General features: G+C 44.1%; 1 pseudogene across 1 annotated transcript; it reads left to right on the top strand.

Annotated features, from left to right (window-relative positions):
• The first annotated feature begins 11,454 nt into the window (after positions 1-11,454).
• Positions 11,455-12,538, top strand: LOC308416037 (actin, cytoplasmic 2-like; annotated as a pseudogene). The gene has a single exon. The product of its transcript is annotated as an actin, cytoplasmic 2-like (transcript).
• The last annotated feature ends 4,668 nt before the right edge of the window (positions 12,539-17,206 follow it).

Below are 17,206 nucleotides of genomic sequence, written 5' to 3'. Positions count from 1 at the left end.
TGCGCACGTGCTGGGTAACTTTCCACTCCTTGAGCTCTGCCTCTCCCGTGGCGTCATAGGGCCTGATGAGTTTCAACCAATCAGGGGGCTCCACGTCCGAGGCGAGAACTGATTCCTATATAAGGGGATGGGCTAGATAGTTCGGGGTCTTCGTCTTCACGTGTTGCAAGCTTATGCTCTGCCTCTCGAGAGCATTAAAGTTTACCGCAGAAGAATCCTATTTCGTGTGCCGCGTCATTCTTGCTGGCGAGACGGTTGCACGGGAAATGGATCTACACCAAATGGAGACATACCTCTCAGAGCAATCCGGTGCACCTTCTGTGATACTTACCGGACTATACCCACACCTCGTAGTTCTGAATCCTCCAGCGTACTGGGGTCTTCGCTTGTGCCTCAGATGTTTTGTTCCCGGGTTTTGGCACCAATTTGCAGTGATCGCCTATCTCGCCAGCAAGAAAGACGCACCACAACAGGATCCTTCTACAGGCGTTTATTGTGGGTTTGATTGCTGTTGCGAAAGACCCTGAGCCCAGAAATCAACCCTCCTTATATATGCTTAGGAGGAATGTTTCACTACCTGATTGGTGCATTCTGTGCGCCCCAATTAGCATACTCGGGACTAGAGAATGAGTCAGCATGAGTTAGCAAAACAGGCATATATGCATGTGCACTTAGGTTGTTTATCTCAAAACTGGCCAACCTCCCTTCGGGCTGAGCACCATCTTGTAATGGGGAATGTGGTGGCTTCCCACACTTAATAAATCAGAGGCACATGCTCGAGTGTGTGTGTGTGTATGTGTGTGTGTGTGTGTGTGTGTGTGTGTGTTTGTGGTTAGGCACACTTTCAAATCCAGTTTGTTTCTCCCTTTATCTGTATGGTAGAGTCTGAGCTCACAAATCACTGTTTCTAGTTTCATAAAGAGAGAGGAGAAGAGAAGACAAGAACACCCAGCTAGGTCAGTACACTTCCCTAAACTTTGAACACAGTCCCTCTCCCTCCAACCTTAGTTATCTAAAAATCATCCACCCCACAGCCATCAAAGAGACCCTTTGTAAATCAGAAACCAACAGCACTCTGCTCAAGTCCATCCAAGGTCTATTCCTCTCACTCAAAGTAAAAGTCCTACTTTTTCACACCCTACACAGCCCTAAGCAATCCATTCACCCTGACTGTTACCACCAACAGCTCTGCAAACTCATATACCTCTCCGTATTTCACTCTCTTCACTCTGTTCCCACATTCATCTCTGTTTTTCTAGAACACATCCAATATCTGCCTGATTTACATTCTTTGCCTCGAAAATATCCTTTGTCAACAGTCTTCTCCCTCCAGATATCTGTTCATAACAGTGAGCATCTTCAAGTCCTCTGTGTTGGTGCATTTTCATAATTAGTCATTGCTGAGAGAGGTCCCAGCTCATTGTGGGTGGTGCCACCCCTGGACTAGTGGTCCTGGGTAGTAAAAGAAAACAGGCTAAGGAGGACATAATAAGCAATCCAATAAACAGTACTCTTTTGTGGCCTCTGCATCAGTTTTTGCCTTGACTTTCCTCAATGATAAACTGTAAGGGAAAACTATACCTTTCTTCTCCAAGTTGCTTTGACCTTGGTGTTTCATGATAGCAATAGAAATCCTAACTAAAACATCTGCTATTGCCTAGTTCTCTGTGAAGCTTTTCTTGACCATGCCGATTCAAATTGTATCACCTATCATCCCTGCAGCTCCACACTCTCCTTTACTGCATTTCCCCCATCTGTACTCATCAACGTTTAACTTCATGTCTATGTAAATGCCTTACTTATTGTCTGTCTGCTACAACAGAGTCTGTTATGATAGGGTATTTGTGTCTTTTGTTCATTATGGTGGGGTATCTGTGTCTTTTTTTTTTTTTTTTTTTTTTTTTTGTTGTTGTTGTTGCTGACAACAGTATCTGATCCATACTAAACTTGCAATATTTATGGAATAAGTAAGTTTACCTAAAGCAGTCATCTCTAACCATGAGCACATATTAAAATTCACCAGAGTGGTGGCTTTTAAAACCTATTTATACTAATTAATTTAGACCCTCTGGGGTTTAGAATACGTTAGACCCAGAAATATAATTTAAAAGCTATCCAGCTGATTCTAATGTGCAGGCAGACTCATTTCTGTTGCAGAAACTCAAATAGTTCCTCCTGTGTTAGAAATAACAACCATCTTCTAAAATGCTCCTTCTGCAAAGGAAACTACTTGTGTCCCTCCTAGCTGAATAAATGATAAATTTGGAGAGTTTGTGTTAACTTAGGTTTGAACAATCAGCAGAAGAAAAAAAATCAGAATTGTCAGTCAATGAAATACACTGAAGGAAGAGTTATAGGGGGTATTGAAGGAAAAGTTATAAGGAATTATTAAGTATTCTAAAATTTAAAAACAAGATGGGGGCTGGAGAGATGGCTCAGAGGTTAAGAGCACTGACTGCTCTTCCAGAGGTCCTAAGTTCAAATTCCAGCAACCACACGGTGGCTCACAACCATCTGTAATGGGATCCGATGCTCTCTTCTGGTGTGTCTGAAGATAGCAACAGTGTACTCATACAAATAAAATAAAATTTAAAAAAGAATAGAAGCAACATAGCTACTTTTTAAATTAAGAAATAAGGAATAAGACAGGGAGGCCCTGCCTACAGTGACTGTGTCCCCCTAGGGTTACCTTGGGTCCAGGAGCTGGCTTTCCTGTTTAGAAGCTAAATAACTGTATTTTGTCAACCTGCATTGAGGAGGGTGGATTTTTCTGAGAAATTAACTCCTACCCAGCAATCTCATAGGCAATAACTCTGCACCACTGTACAGCTGCACAACTAACTCCCTGCTGTGACTAACTGGCTAGTGCTGTCATAGAGACAGAAGAGGGGCCAGCGGAGATGAAACACTGGATGAACAGATTTTAACTTAGAGGGAAGAAGGGGTTTCTCAGGCAACCTGAACAAGGGCACTGCTCACATAGGCCCTTCTCCGGCAGCTGTGCATGTTGTCAACATCTGGAACCACTACAGAAAGCCTCTGTTTTGCCAGGGTTTTGAGCACTGTTTTTAATGAGTGTTTAGCTGTAGCAAAACGCCTGCTGGTTAGGGGCAAGGAAAGATGGCATAGAGTAGAGAATACATTGATAAGATGCAGAGTGAGAATTTCCTTTGAGTGAGATGAAGACTTTCTGTGGACTTGAGTGAGGGAGTGGTGGGATCTGACTTACAAAAGATCCCTCTACTATGGGAAAGATAGCCGTTAGGGTGGAAGCAGAGATATAATGGTATGCATAGCCTCTCACTCAAGCCTTCTAATGGTCTGTTTGCAAGATATTTACTCCAGCCCGAAAAGAAAAAGTACGGGCTCAGAGATATAAAATAGGGTACCTGTGTCAATAAACAGTTGAAGCAGGGTTGGAATAAGATATTTGAAGCCCAGGCTTTAACCCAGACATCCTCAGACTTTCTTGTACATTAGAGTCACGTGATGAATTTGTTTGGACCACTAGAATCTTAGCCAACCCTTGCTCTAAGATCTTGATTTAAAACATGTGATGCTAAGCCCAGTAATCTGCAAGCTACAAGCCCCACTGTCAGACCGAATGGCGCTGAGGGTGCAAATGACAGTTTGCAGGGTTTCAGAGTTCTTTTTGTGTGACATCCTTGGGCAAGGAAGCTGCCTCCTTCCTTCTCACAGTACACCCAGACTAGACTTAAAAGAGGCCCCGGCCTTGATTCTCTCATGCTCTTTGATCCTCTTCTACTTGCTAAAGTTGCTTGGTGAGTTCAAAAGCCCTTCCCAGTGAGGTCAGGTCAGAAGAAACTACACAGATGTCTTTCAGCGAGTCACTTATAGCAGCTGGCTTGCATCTCAAAGAAGAACATGAATTCTCCCCCGACATAAGACTCCCACATTTGGCAGAAGTGACTCACAGCTCTTTCCCCTGAGTACCTTCACAAAGAAAGCATTATCTCTGAAGCAAGCAATCACGAGGGTGAAGGGAAGGTAGCCCTCTGAGGTAGAGCGGACATGTGCAATTGCTTATTATAAGGTATTGGCTTCTCCGATTTTCATTTTGTCATCCCAGCTATGACGCACATACCAGTTGCGTATAAAACATGAATCTGGCCTTTGGCCATCCCAGGAGGACTTGAGGACAAGGGGAATTGACGCAGACATGCTGACATTCAGGTCTAGTACGCTTTGAGTAATTGCAGTGTCATGCAGGAGCTTTCCATTTTCTTCCACAGTGACAGGCCAGGTTATTAGCTTGCAAGAAGGGGAAAATCAAATCCCAAACCAGACAGAAGCAGCAGTCTCTCCATACTCTGATGCTCTGTGTATGGTTTTAGATACTGAACAGATACAGCAGGGAACACGGCAGACAAGAGTCTCTTTCTTGTGAGGTACATGGTAAATGGAGTCCAGCAAGGGCCCAAATAAATAAGATGACCAGAGGTAGTGATCAGCATTGTGAAGGAACCCAGCAGGTGTAAATGTCCTCATCTGGAAAATGGGGTTGTTGTAAATGTCTGTCTCATTGGCAGTCTCTAAGGAATATGGTTTTTTGTTATTATTCTTCCTTCTTTTCTACCATGAAAACAAAGAAGGGAAAGTGGCTTCCTGGTGTTCTTTGTGAGGGCTGACCATAGGATAGAGCAGCAAAGAGGACAGAAGGGGCTCCCTGGGGCTACTGTGAGGATGGGGTTAAGCAACAGCATCCTTTCCTAAGCAGACCTCAGGCAACACCTTGATTTCTGAGAAAAACCTTGGGATGTTGGAAATGTAACAAGTGAAATAAAAATATAACAAACAAAAAGTAACTTGTAATTTGCAGCCAGTGTATGACTCTTGAGTGTACCCCTTCTGCTGGGGAAGGGGAGGGAGCGCAGAAAATAAATCTCTCCTGAATGGTTCTGGCAGCACTGGCCCTAGGAACTCCTTTCCCCTCTCTGTAGTTGCTGCCCAGGACCTGCCTTGCTGAGCACTGTCAGACAGAGCAGACCTAATGTGAACCATCAATGCAGAAACACGGAATCCTCACAAACCTCTGCCTCTCCCTCCCCACTTACACCACCACTCCAGAGTTGCTTCTTTCTGGTGCAGTACTGGCCCTTCTCTCCAAGCTCTTACCATCATCTGGGTCCACGTGAAGTGCACCAACAAGTTCCATTCCAGTCTGAGTGCAGCAGACAGTAGCAAATGGAGGTTACCATGCAAAAGGCTGTACTCCTATTTTCCTTTCAGAGCCATCATCGGAGAAACTATTTCAAGGACCCATTTTGTGCTGAGTGCATCTCTCCCTTTCAATAACTCTCCCAAGTCATCTCCCTAATAGCTCTAGCTCCTTAGCAAACAAATAGCTGGCCTCCAATTACTGTGACCCATTTGCTGGCACAGCGCACGCATGCTCAAGTGAAGGCTAGCAATAAAATGGCTAATTCACAATAATGACGGGCTGGAATACCTCATGCCTTTGGGACAGACTTTGCTTCCATGTGCCATGTTTTAAAGGTATTTCTGAGAGTCTTGAAATGGATCTTTTATTTAGGGCATATGCCCTTTGTTCTACCATGTCTGGAACTTGAGTTATCTGCCTTGGTATAAAGTGTTGTTTCAGAACTGTATATACATACATACATACATATATATATATATATATATATATATATATATATATATATATGTGTGTGTATATATATATATATATATATATATATATATACATACATACATACATATATGTATATTCGGAACTATATATACATACATACATCCTAGTCATCCTCCCCTTTTTTGGACCTTTTGAAAGTGCCAGTCATCTCCCAAATTGTACTTTCCATTGCCTTTATCTCTGACACAGAACACAGCCTTTCACAAAAGACCCATTTAATAGCATAAGGGTCCCCAGAGGATGCCTACCTCCTGCCATGGGGTGCAACTCTTGCTTTAGTCTTTTCTCTTCTATGCTTATGCTACGTAACTGTGTCTACTGAGTATTGCTATCTGCTGCTACAGCAGAGGCATCAAAGCCCTTGAGGCATCTAAACCAAGCCATGTATTGTTGTAGATAGGGAAATCCTCTTTTCCCTTTGTGATACCCTGTTTTTAGAAACACAGCCAAGAAGGTATGTTTGTGTCCTTACTAAGCCATTTTGTTTGGCTTTGTTTTAATTTGTTTTATTTTTGATTTAGGGAGAGTCCTTCTCTTCCACCTTTGTTTTCTCAAAAAGACTCAGAAATTATACCAAATTATGCTATGCCACCTAGCTGGAGCAGGAAGAACATATATCTGCATTCAGAGTTTTCCAAGCTCTCTCAGCACTAAGAGTTACTTCCTCGGTTCAGTTCCCTGTGCCTAGCTTATGTAGCTCTCAAAGGGAAGCATATAAGTAAGGCCTTCCATTTCTCTGTACTGTTCAACATCCCCCATGTATGTCTTTGTCCTTCTCACTACAAGAGATGACTTAAAAGAGAAGAGAAAAAGGGAGAGAGTGCAAAGGTGGAGATATCCAGGGGGCTTTATGTCTAGTTTCCACTAGTAGTAAAAGAAAAATTTAAAGACTATATACTTATGTCAACTCAAAGAGCAAAAAAAAAAAAAAAAAAAAAAAAAAAAAAAAAAAAAATGTGTGATTGCAGCTTCTGGTTGGAGGAAAAATGGTTTTCCTTCTCAGAAGAGAAAGTTTGAGCTGAAGCAGGCAGATAACAATAGAAAGATGTGTGGGCTCCTTTAGGGTTGAATCACAAAAGGGAGTTTTATTACGTGGCCTATGTCTCAGTCAGTTCAGACTGCTAGGCCAGGAATATCATAACCTGGGGAACTTAAGCAACTTATAGCTTTTCTTCACAGACTTAGGGACTGGAAAGTTTAAGAGCCAGGTTCCTGGTAGGGATCCTTTTCCTGGTTTTCTGTGTACTCAGGTGGTAGATGTAGAATTGTCTCTTTTCTGTTGCTTTTTTTAATTCAAAATAGGGTTTCTCTATGTAGCCCTGGTTGTCCTGGGACTCCCCCTCCCACCCCACTCTCTCTCCCTCTCTAGATCAGGCTAGACTTAAACTCACAGAAATCCACCCGCCTCCACCTCCCAACTGCTGGTATTAAAGGTCCATGTCACCCTTATCTGCCCTCTTTTCTACCTCTTCTAATAAGGCCAAATCGCCTTTACTGTGCCATGAACAGCTAGGGTAGGCCACTAAACAATAATCCACTCACGGGGGCTCCATTTTCATCACCTAACTCCCCCCCAAAAGGCCGTGTTTTCAAATATCATCCTGAGAATGATTATAGTATTTGAATTTGAGAGGAAACACATTGAGTTTTTACAGCCATATTCAAGACCTAGTATAATCCTGACAGTGGAGAGGCTTCCTTTAGCAATGTAATGTCACCAGCAGTGTGTGAGGAAAATGACAGGGAAATCTGACATGGCTGCTAGTCCCACTCTGATGAGCATCTGCTTCTTGGTTTATTATTATAGCCCTCATAATATTAAAGCACTGGGTTTTGATTTATGGTGGTAACTGTAATTTTCATTTGAATAAAAGTTGAAGAAAAAATTATCTTAAGCGACTGAAACAAAAATGTGGTCAAATTCATGAATGTAATATTTGAAAAGCTAGAAGCTGAGAAATAATGAGGACATGGTTTAAAAATTTGAGCTTTAAAGACAGACAGACAGACATACCTGGATTCTAATACAGGCCCTTTCAGACATTAGCTGGGTAATGTTAAGTAGACACACGTATGTTTAATATAGGATTAGACATCCAGAATTTTCTTATATTTTTGGTTGTGAGCCTAGCCTTTAATGGCTGAGCTATCTCTCCAGCCTGACATCCAGGTTTTTCTAAGTTTTATATTCTTCCTCCTTCTTTCTTCCTTTTATTTGTGCTAGGAATGGAACCTAGGACTTTGCACATCATAGGTCACTAGGTCATATCCTGCCCCAGTGTGAGCCACCACTCTTAAAAGCTGAGAAAGACCCACCTCAAAAGCTGTAGTTGTTCTGCCAAAGAAAAAGAAGCAGCCAGTGCAAAGTGTCTTAGTGGGAGCTGATTCAGGGTTGACATCAGGTCACAGTCCTTATTTGATAGGTACATGGGGAACCACTTTATAACTTGCTGCCCAAGTGCCATCAGCCCTAACTGTGGGTAACTAAGGACATGTCAGGGCATCCTGATCAGACAGTGCTGGTGAGTGCCTGGCCCTCCAGTCTATGTGTGCTCTATAGAGACAATCTTCACTGTCTCAGAATCAGTGACCTCCACAACAACTTGAGAGTAGAACGCAGGGGAAGAAAATGCCCCCATCCCAACCTTCATCATTTAAAAATCCCTGAAAACCGCCCACACATCTGTACCTTTCAAACAGTTCCCTAAGAGTAAGAACTAAGGGAAAGAACTCTGAGGCCACTGAAGGTAGTCTATGTTCTTCCCAGTCTCCAGTTGCAAATGGGCAACACTGCCTTTATATGAGCCATGAACAACTAGGATTAGCAACAAGCCCTCCCAGTCAACTCCAAAGGACAAGCAGTGGGAGGGGCCATTCCATTTCCAACAGAAACCCGCATGACTTCTGGGAGACTTCCAACAAACCCTCCCTTGCCCACACTGGCCCAAACGCCCTTTGGCCCATTGCTTGTGCTGCTTCCGGTTTTATTGTCCTTCATTTGAATCTGCACTGTTTCTCTTTTTTAAATAGCCTAGTGAGGCCCCGGTGGTCCTCTGAGATTCCTCTATTTGGATTCTTTGTTTCCCGGTAAATAGGCATTGGACCTTTTTTTGCTATTTGTCCTACTGAATATTGCGTTTCTAGTGGCTTCTTTTGAATCCTGCAGCTTCTGTTTATTGGGATAAGTTGACTTGACACCGAAAAATTCAAGAGCCTTGACAGATTTGGGTTGGTTGTTGGTAAAAAGAGGGTTGGAGGAGAATAAAGCAGTGGGGTTTTCAAGGCATCCAAAAGAAAAGGAGAGAGAAGTGGGGGACAAGTCTGCTGAAAAACAGATGGTCTATCCAACCCCATCTTTACATACTCCATTGGTAGGAGCTCATTAAAAGCAACTTTCCACGTTTACGTCCTACACACACACACACACACACACACACACACACACACACACACACACACACACACACAGAGGGAGAGAGAGAGAGAGAGAGAAAGAGGGAGGGAGGGAGGGAGGGAGGGAGGGAGAGGGAGAGGGAGAGAGAGAGAGAGAGAGAGAGAGAGAGAGAGAGAGAGAGAGAGCTCATTAGGGCTCTGCAGGCTTTTCAGAACCTCCAGCAGCACTAGGGAAGAGGAGCCCTCTAGCTGCGAAAGAATCCCTAAACATTTAGCCATAGTCAGCAACCTAACCACATGGTGCCTCAAGTGCTAATGACCTGGGAAAGGGGTAGCCTGATAAACTACAGAAGGCAATATTTGGAACATACGCTTTCAAAAAGCAAAAACCATTGTTGATTTGAAATTCAGATTTTAATGGGCAAGTCTGTAGTTTTGGTTGCTAAATGTGGCCAATTAGCAAATTTAGCAAAACCTTCCCAGAGACCACCTAACAGCAATAGGACCCTAAACCGCTTTTGATAATGAGGTGAGAAATAAGAGATTTTGCAATCTATATGTAATTTCTTCACATCGTCAGGTACCAGGCAGACTCGCCAACCCTTCCACCAGGGTTGCAAACCTGCAACCCTGTTCCTGTTACTGCTAGTTTGTCCCTGCTGCCTGCAGCCCCTCCCCCATCTCTCTGACTATAATTCTCATTTGCCCTAGGTAACCTATTTCTTTGCTTGCTTTCTTTTCTTTTGAGACAGGTTTTCTCTGTGTAGTTCCTGGCTATCCTGGAACTCACTTTGTAAACCAGGCTGGCCTCAAACTCAGAGATCTACCTGCCTCTGCTCTCAGGAGTGCTGGGATTAAAGGTGAGCACCACCATCACCTGACCTCACCTGTCCCTTATTTTTCCTCACAAAATAAAATCTTCTCAAATAGAGTAGTGTGTAAAATATCCCTATTCCTGAAGATGCTGTATGACATATGTCCATGTCACAAGCAGGGACACACAAAGAGAAAGCATTGAGGAATACTGGGCTGTTTTTTGGTTTTTTTTTTGTTTTTTTTTTTTTGTTTTTTTTGTTTTTTTTTTTTTTTTTTGTTTACTAGCCTCCAGGCAGTCATATACAAACTAGACTACAAAAGATGGTAGGTGCCACAGCGGCTTGACAAATGGATGGGGCGGCCTCAATTTGAAAGCTGTTCGTCCCGATCACACTGTGGCCCACACAGCAGAAAAGTACTGAACATACCGTTTGTTACTCTCACTGCCTGCAAGAGGAACTCCAGGCCTCAAGAATTTGGCTCTCTTAATTATCAGCTGCCCAGACTTCAAGTTTCAACAGAAAATTCCTGTCTGGCCAGGCTTGGTGGCCCCCGATCTGTTTCTTGGGGAGCTGAAGCAGGGAGAGTGTTTGTAAATTTCAGGTCAGCTTGGACTATGTAGTCAATTACAGAACAACCTGGGCTACAGCATGAGACTTTACCTTAACAGAAAGGACGGGAAGGAAGAAAGAAGGGAGAGAGAAAAGGAAGCAAGAAAAGCCAAAGCATGGAAGGAAGGAGAGGGCAAGCAAAGGGAAAAAGGAAAAACAATCTGTCTGGATGCAGAAATGTCAATATTGCATGTTTTCTCAGATGCAGAATGTAAATCTAAATTTACATTTATGTGTGAGTGTGCATGGGCATGTTGTGCATGGTGTGTATGTGTGCGTAGAAGAGGGGATATGAGGAGGGGAAAAGCTCTGAAGGAAGAGATTAAGAAGAGAATAGTGGAAGATATGTCATGAAAACAGAAGGAAAGACTATTCAAGAGCAGAAGACATGGCGGTTTGAATAAAAATGGCCCACAGATGTCTATAAGGAGTAGGTCTATTAGGAGATGTGGCCTTATTAAAATAGGTGTGCCCTTGGAGAAAGTTAGTCACTGGGGCTTTGAGGTCTCATCATATCTCAGTTCACTTCCTGCTGCCTGCAAATCCATATGTAGGACTCCCAGCTCCTTCTCCAGCGCGGTGTCTACCTGCATGCTGCCATGCTTCCTGCCCTGATGATAATGGACTAAATCTCTGAAACTGTAAGCCAGTGTACCAAGGTTTTGTGTCAATTTGACACAAGCTGGAGTTATCACAGAGAAAGGAGCCTCAGTTGAGGAAATGTCTCCATGAGATCCAGCAGTAAGGCATTTTCTCAACTAGTGATCAAGGGGGGAGGGCCCAGCCCATTGTGGGTGGAGCCATCCCTGGGCTGGTAGACCTGGGTTCTATAAGAAAGCAGGCTGAGCAGGTCTCACACTCCTGTTGTTGGCTCCCAGTGCGTTCTTTCTGCTGCTCTGTCGCCCCGTCCTTCGCCGATCGCAGTGGAAGAAGAAATCGCCCCACTCGTCATTGACAATGGCTCGGGCATGTGCAAATCTGGCTTTGCTGGGGACGACACCCCCAGGGCCGTGTTTCCTTCCATTGTCGGGCGCCCCTGACACCAGGGCGTCATGGTGGGCATGGGCCAGAAAGACTCGTACGTGGGTGACGAGGCCCAGAGCAAGAGGGGTATCCTGACCCTGAAGTATCCTATCGAGCACGACATTGTCACCAACTGGGATAATATGGAGAAGATCTGGCACCACACCTTCTACAATGAGCTGCGTGTGGCCTCTGAGGAGCACCTAGTGCTTCTGACGGAGGCCCCCCTGAACCCCAAAGCTAACAGAGAGAAGATGATGCAGATAATGTTTGAAACCTTCAATACCCCAGCCATGGACGTGGCCATTCAGGCGGTCCTGTCCTTGTATGCATCTGGGCGCACCACTGGCATTGTCATGGACTCTGGTGACAGGGTCACTCACACAGTGCCCATCTACAAGGGCTACGCCCTTCCCCACGCCATATTGCGTCTGGACCTGGCTGGCCGGGACCTGACAGACTACCTCATGAAGACCCTGACTGAACGGGGCTACAGCTTTACCACCACTGCTGAGAGGAAAATTGTTCGTGACATAAAGGAGAAGCTGTGCTATGTTGCCCTGGATTTTGAGCAAGAAATGGCCACTGCTGCATCATCTTCCTCCTGAGAGAAGAGTTACGAGCTGCCTGACGGGCAGGTGATCACCATCGGCGATGAGCGGTTCCAGTGTCCAGAGGCTCTCTTCCAGCCTTCCTTCCTGGGCATGGAGTCCTGTGGCATCCACGAGACCACCTTCAACTCCATCATGAAGTGTGATGTGGACATCCGCAAAGACCTGTATGCCAATACAGTGCTGTCTGGTGGTACCACCATGTATCCAGGCATTGCTGACAGGATGCAGGAGATCACAGCCCTAGCACCCAGCACAATGAAGATTAAGATCATAGCTCCCCCTGAGCGCAAGTACTCAGTCTGGATTGGCCGCTCCATCCACTGTCCACCTTCCAGCAGACGTAGATCAGCAAGCAGGAGTATGACAAGTCGGGCCCCTCCATTGTCCACCGCAAATGCTTCTAGACGGACTGAGCAGGTGCCAGGAATCTGCTGCATGAGTTGATTCTGAAGTATCGATTTGCCATGGCAAATGTATACACCTCATGCTAGCCTCCTGAAACTGGAATAAGCCCTTGAAAAGAAAATTGTCCTTGAAGCTTGTATCTGTTATCAGCACTGGATCATAGAACTTATTGCTGATTTTTGACCTTGTATTCAAGTTAACTGTTCCCTTGGTATATGTTTAATACCCTGTGCATATCTTGATTTAGTCCTTAGTTCATATGGCTCGGTCACTTGGTGGCTGAGAGAGAGCACGCTGTGAAAGAGAAGTCCCCAGCCTGGTGGAGCTCTGTGAGCACCTCGTAGTGGTCTGTGCAGGGTATTAACCAACAGCAGACTTCCAGGATTTCCCGAGGCTGACAGCGTTCCTGAACCAGTTACCACTTCTTGCCAGTCTAGCAGGGTGGGAAAGTCCGAGCCTTAGGACCCAGTTTCTGTTCTGGTTTTTTTTCCCTCCTGACTGCCACGGGTTGTTGTTACTTACCTTGAGTTGGGAACGTTTACATCGACAACTGTAAATGTATTTATCCTTTTAATTTATGTAAGGTTTTTTGTACTCAATTCTTTAAGAAATGACAAATTTTGGTTTTCTACTGTTCAGTGAGAACACTAGGCCCCAGCAACATGTCATTGTGTAAAGAAAATAAAAGTGCTGCAGTAACTGAAAAAAAAAGAAGAAAGAAAGAAAGAAAGAAAAAAAGAAAGAAAGAAAGAAAGAAAGAAAGCTGAGCAAGCCAGGGGAAGCAAGCCAGTAAGTAACATCCCTCCATGGCCTCTGCATCAGCTCCTGCTTCCTGACCTGCTTGAGTTCCAGTACTGACTTCCTTTGGTGATGAACAGTAATGTGGAAGTGTAAGCTGAATAAACCCTTACCTCCCAAACTTGCTTCTTGATCATGATGTTTTGTGCAGGAATAGAAACCCTGACTAGGACAGCCAGCCAATTAAATACCTTCATTTATAAGAGTTGCCACAGTCATGGTATGTCTTCACAATAATAAAACCCAGACTAAGACAGAATTTGGTACCAATAAGAAGGGAAGGGGAATAAGGGAGTGTTGGAAATTATGCCCAACCCCTACCAGCTAAGGGTTAGCTGAACTGTCCACTTGCATGCCTTGACTTTGGGAAAACACACCTTCCTTTGTAATACTAATGCCCAGTCACAAGCCTGCTCCACACCTGTTCTAGTTACCTCAGGATATAGACTTCACCACAGGGGGTGACTCCTCCATCCAGAAGCTAGGGAATTTGCATACTCCCTTTGTAACTGCTTTTGTAAGTGTATATATCTGGAGTTGGATTTCTTGGAGATGGAATAAAAAAAACACTTCTGGTAACAGGAATAATTGAGTTGTGTCTTTCTTTTAAACCCTACCAGGCCTTTGCCCGATTTGGTGTAGCTGTTCGTGGTGCGGGTACCACAAGGGAGGAGAAAAATAAGAACAAGATACACATTTACAAACATGGCATAGAGAAATGTATTTCTCCATATTCTAATAAAAAAGCTTATAGAAAGAAAGATCCTGTCTTACTATAGCTCCCCTGGGAGGGCTAAGCCTGAAGTCTTTCACCATTTACTCATTTTATCAATAGACGTTCAATACATTTCTACTGTGTCAGCTAGCTGAGACAGCAGTGGGGGGAAAGTGTAGTTACTAAATGATGAGGCTGAACATCTAATAGAAGACACACACACAAACACACGCACACACACACGAGCAACTTTGATACATGATGTAGAAGTAGAAGCACATAGGAAAGGTACCTCACATGGTCCTAGGAAGCTTGCAAAGGAAACCTCATGAGAACTGATACCTGTACTGAGACCTAAAGGAGAAAAAGTTTACTGGAAAGGGTGCTTCAGAGAAGGAACATGTCCCAGTGACCAGAAAGATATTTGAAGAACAACAGGAGGAAATGCAGGACATCCCAGGCTAGTACTGTGCAAAAAGGAAGTGTGATTTACCTTTACCTCCTGTGAGCCTCACAGCATCCCTCTTATACGGCACAGAGAGGACAGTTTTATCCAGTATCATACCTCTATTAAGTGGTGAATTCAGGAACAGAAGCCCGGGCATTCAGTTCCAAAGCCCACACACTCCACTCTATGATGTCCAAATTCATAACTCAAATCAGCAGAACAAATTGTGGAACTCCAGCATGAGATCCTAGACTTTAAGCCCAGAGCCACCAACTATAGGCCCCAATTCATCCCAGCACCTTGTTTTTCTCTGGTCTTAGAACCTCTGTCCAGTACTGATCTCTTAATAATTAATGGTACTCAGCCATGAATCTCCCTCCTGCCTGTATCCCTGGTCATGTCAGATTTTCAGAGATAGGGCTAACTGTTAGGGGAAAGATGAAGAGAGAAGGGGGCATATGGCCCATGGAGGTGCGGCGAGGCCTGGGGGCAAGGGAGATGCCTCTGGGGGGTCCGTGTTGGGAATCCCTTCCCTGAGGGACCAGCCACACAATAGTATAGTACGGAATAGAGTTTATTCAGGTCATGGGAGAGTTAAGAGGGCGGTAGAGGCAGAGAGAGAGAGAGAGAGAGAGAGAGAGAGAGAGAGAGAGAGAGAGAGAAGTAGAGGAGTAGAGGAGTAGAGGCTGGCCATGAGCAAGTGGGAGAGAGGGGGGAAGGGAAAGGGAAGAGGAGGGGTAGGGGTGGAAGAGTAAGGCTGCAAGAGCACAAGAGCAAGAGAGGCCAAGAGAGAGAGGAGGGGCAAGCAGCCCCTTTTATAGTGTCAGGTCACTGGGGTGGAGCATACCTGGCTACTGCCAGGCAATTGAGGGGTGGGGTTTACAGAATCCCAACACTAACCATACAATAAACTTTAAAACTATACGATCTCTTGTTCCAGACTTCCAATCACTGGCCACATCTTCTCAGACCCCTAGGTACTATACTGTCCTTATTTCTTCTTTTTCTGCATTTTATTCTTATTGTGGTTTCAGGGACATCCTCAAATTACTTTAGTGTCTGTATGTCTTCTGGCTATTGCTTAGGGACAAGCCATCCTCAGAGTAACTTAATACATTAGCCACCGAAGATCAAAGTAAAAGTGGGGGCCCTGAAGGAGACAGATTTTTAGTAACAGGAAGGGCTGTAAGAGAGACCTGGTAACCTGAGGGTTCTCAGAGTAATAGCATATTTGGGGATGAGAGTCTGGAAGCCCTGGTCTTATTCTAAAATGGGGTATGTTATCCAGACTGAAATGTCTTTAAAAGGAATTTGCAAAGAGAAGACCTACTAGGAATATAGTAAGTTTAGGAAAAAGAGAAATGTATTCAGGTGTATGCTGTACACCTGAATACGCCTACCCAGTTAGTTACCCACTTTGCTTAGGGAGAACACCCCTATCTGGCATAAAAAAGAATGAGGCCTTCTAAACAAAGAAGTAGGACCTACAGGGGTGTTTCTCCAAGCACAGAGATCCTAACCAGACAGAGATGATACCTTGACTTGGGTCCAGCCCTGTCTGGACAGAACGTCTTCATCACACTATATGTGTCTGATTTCAGTCATCATTTCAGCACATGGCCCAAAGAGAAAATTCATCAATACCCGCTATTTATTATACACTACCCTACAAAACCACTGAAATTTCTGCAGTCCCCATGATACAGAGACAAAATGAAGAGTTCATATTTAAGACAACTCCCCTGCCTTTTCCCTTCTTCTGAGGTAAAGAACAGCTGGTGAGCAGATGGAGGAGGCAGTTAGCAGGGCTTCTCCCGTTTTAATGTGCTCACAATCAGCTAAGGATCTTGCTAACGTGCATTCTGATTCGGTAAGTTTGGGGTGGAGTACAGAGTCTGAGTTGCTAATGAGCTGCCAGGTATTACAAATGGGGCACATCACCGAGAGAGCAAGGTTATTATTCCTGTCCTTGTGCCTGCCATTGCCTTGACCTGCCTCTTTGTCACCTAGGAAGGATAGAAGTAAATATGAAAGAATCAGAGTGGAGTTTTATTGGACAAACCTGGCAGCCTAAGTAGAATGAATGAACAGAGAGAAATGGAGACAAATGAGGGGAGAATGTGGTAGCAGAACATTAACTACAGAAAAGTAAAAGTAAGTAAACAGATTGAGAGATATTTATAACACTCCCAAGATGTTGCCTAGAGCTATTCATTATCCATCAGATACATTTAATACCTTGTGGGCATTTCACCGCCGAAGAACAATTGCTTCGGGCTGCCATAGGACTTAGGTAGTTCATAGATATTAATATATATTCACAGTTCAGTCTAGTTAGTAAATCATTCATCATGTTGCTTTACAGCATTGTAGACACGTAATGCCATCTCTTCATTTTGCAAGTTAGGAAACTAAAGCTAGCCAAAACCATGATTCAACTTGTTCAGTCACTTGGCTACTTAGCAGAACTAGGTAGGAATGAATCAATGTACCCAGTGTTCTTTCTACTGCAAGAACTTCTTCAAGTCTATCTGAACAGGGGAATATAATTTGTTGATTCGTCATAAGTGAGCCCCATATTTTGCCTTGGTGATGTTTCTGGAACTTTCCTGGATGGAAGTTAAGATATTTGAGGGTGAGAAAACAAAAATTTCCAAGTTCTGGGTCACTCAAAGAGTTATATTTGGGGCATTACCCATTTGTTTA

Source organism: Micromys minutus (genome assembly GCF_963924665.1).
Source record: "Micromys minutus genome assembly, chromosome: X".
NCBI classification, from domain to species: Eukaryota; Metazoa; Chordata; class Mammalia; order Rodentia; family Muridae; genus Micromys; species Micromys minutus.
This window is presented reverse-complemented; position numbering and strand designations above follow the sequence as displayed.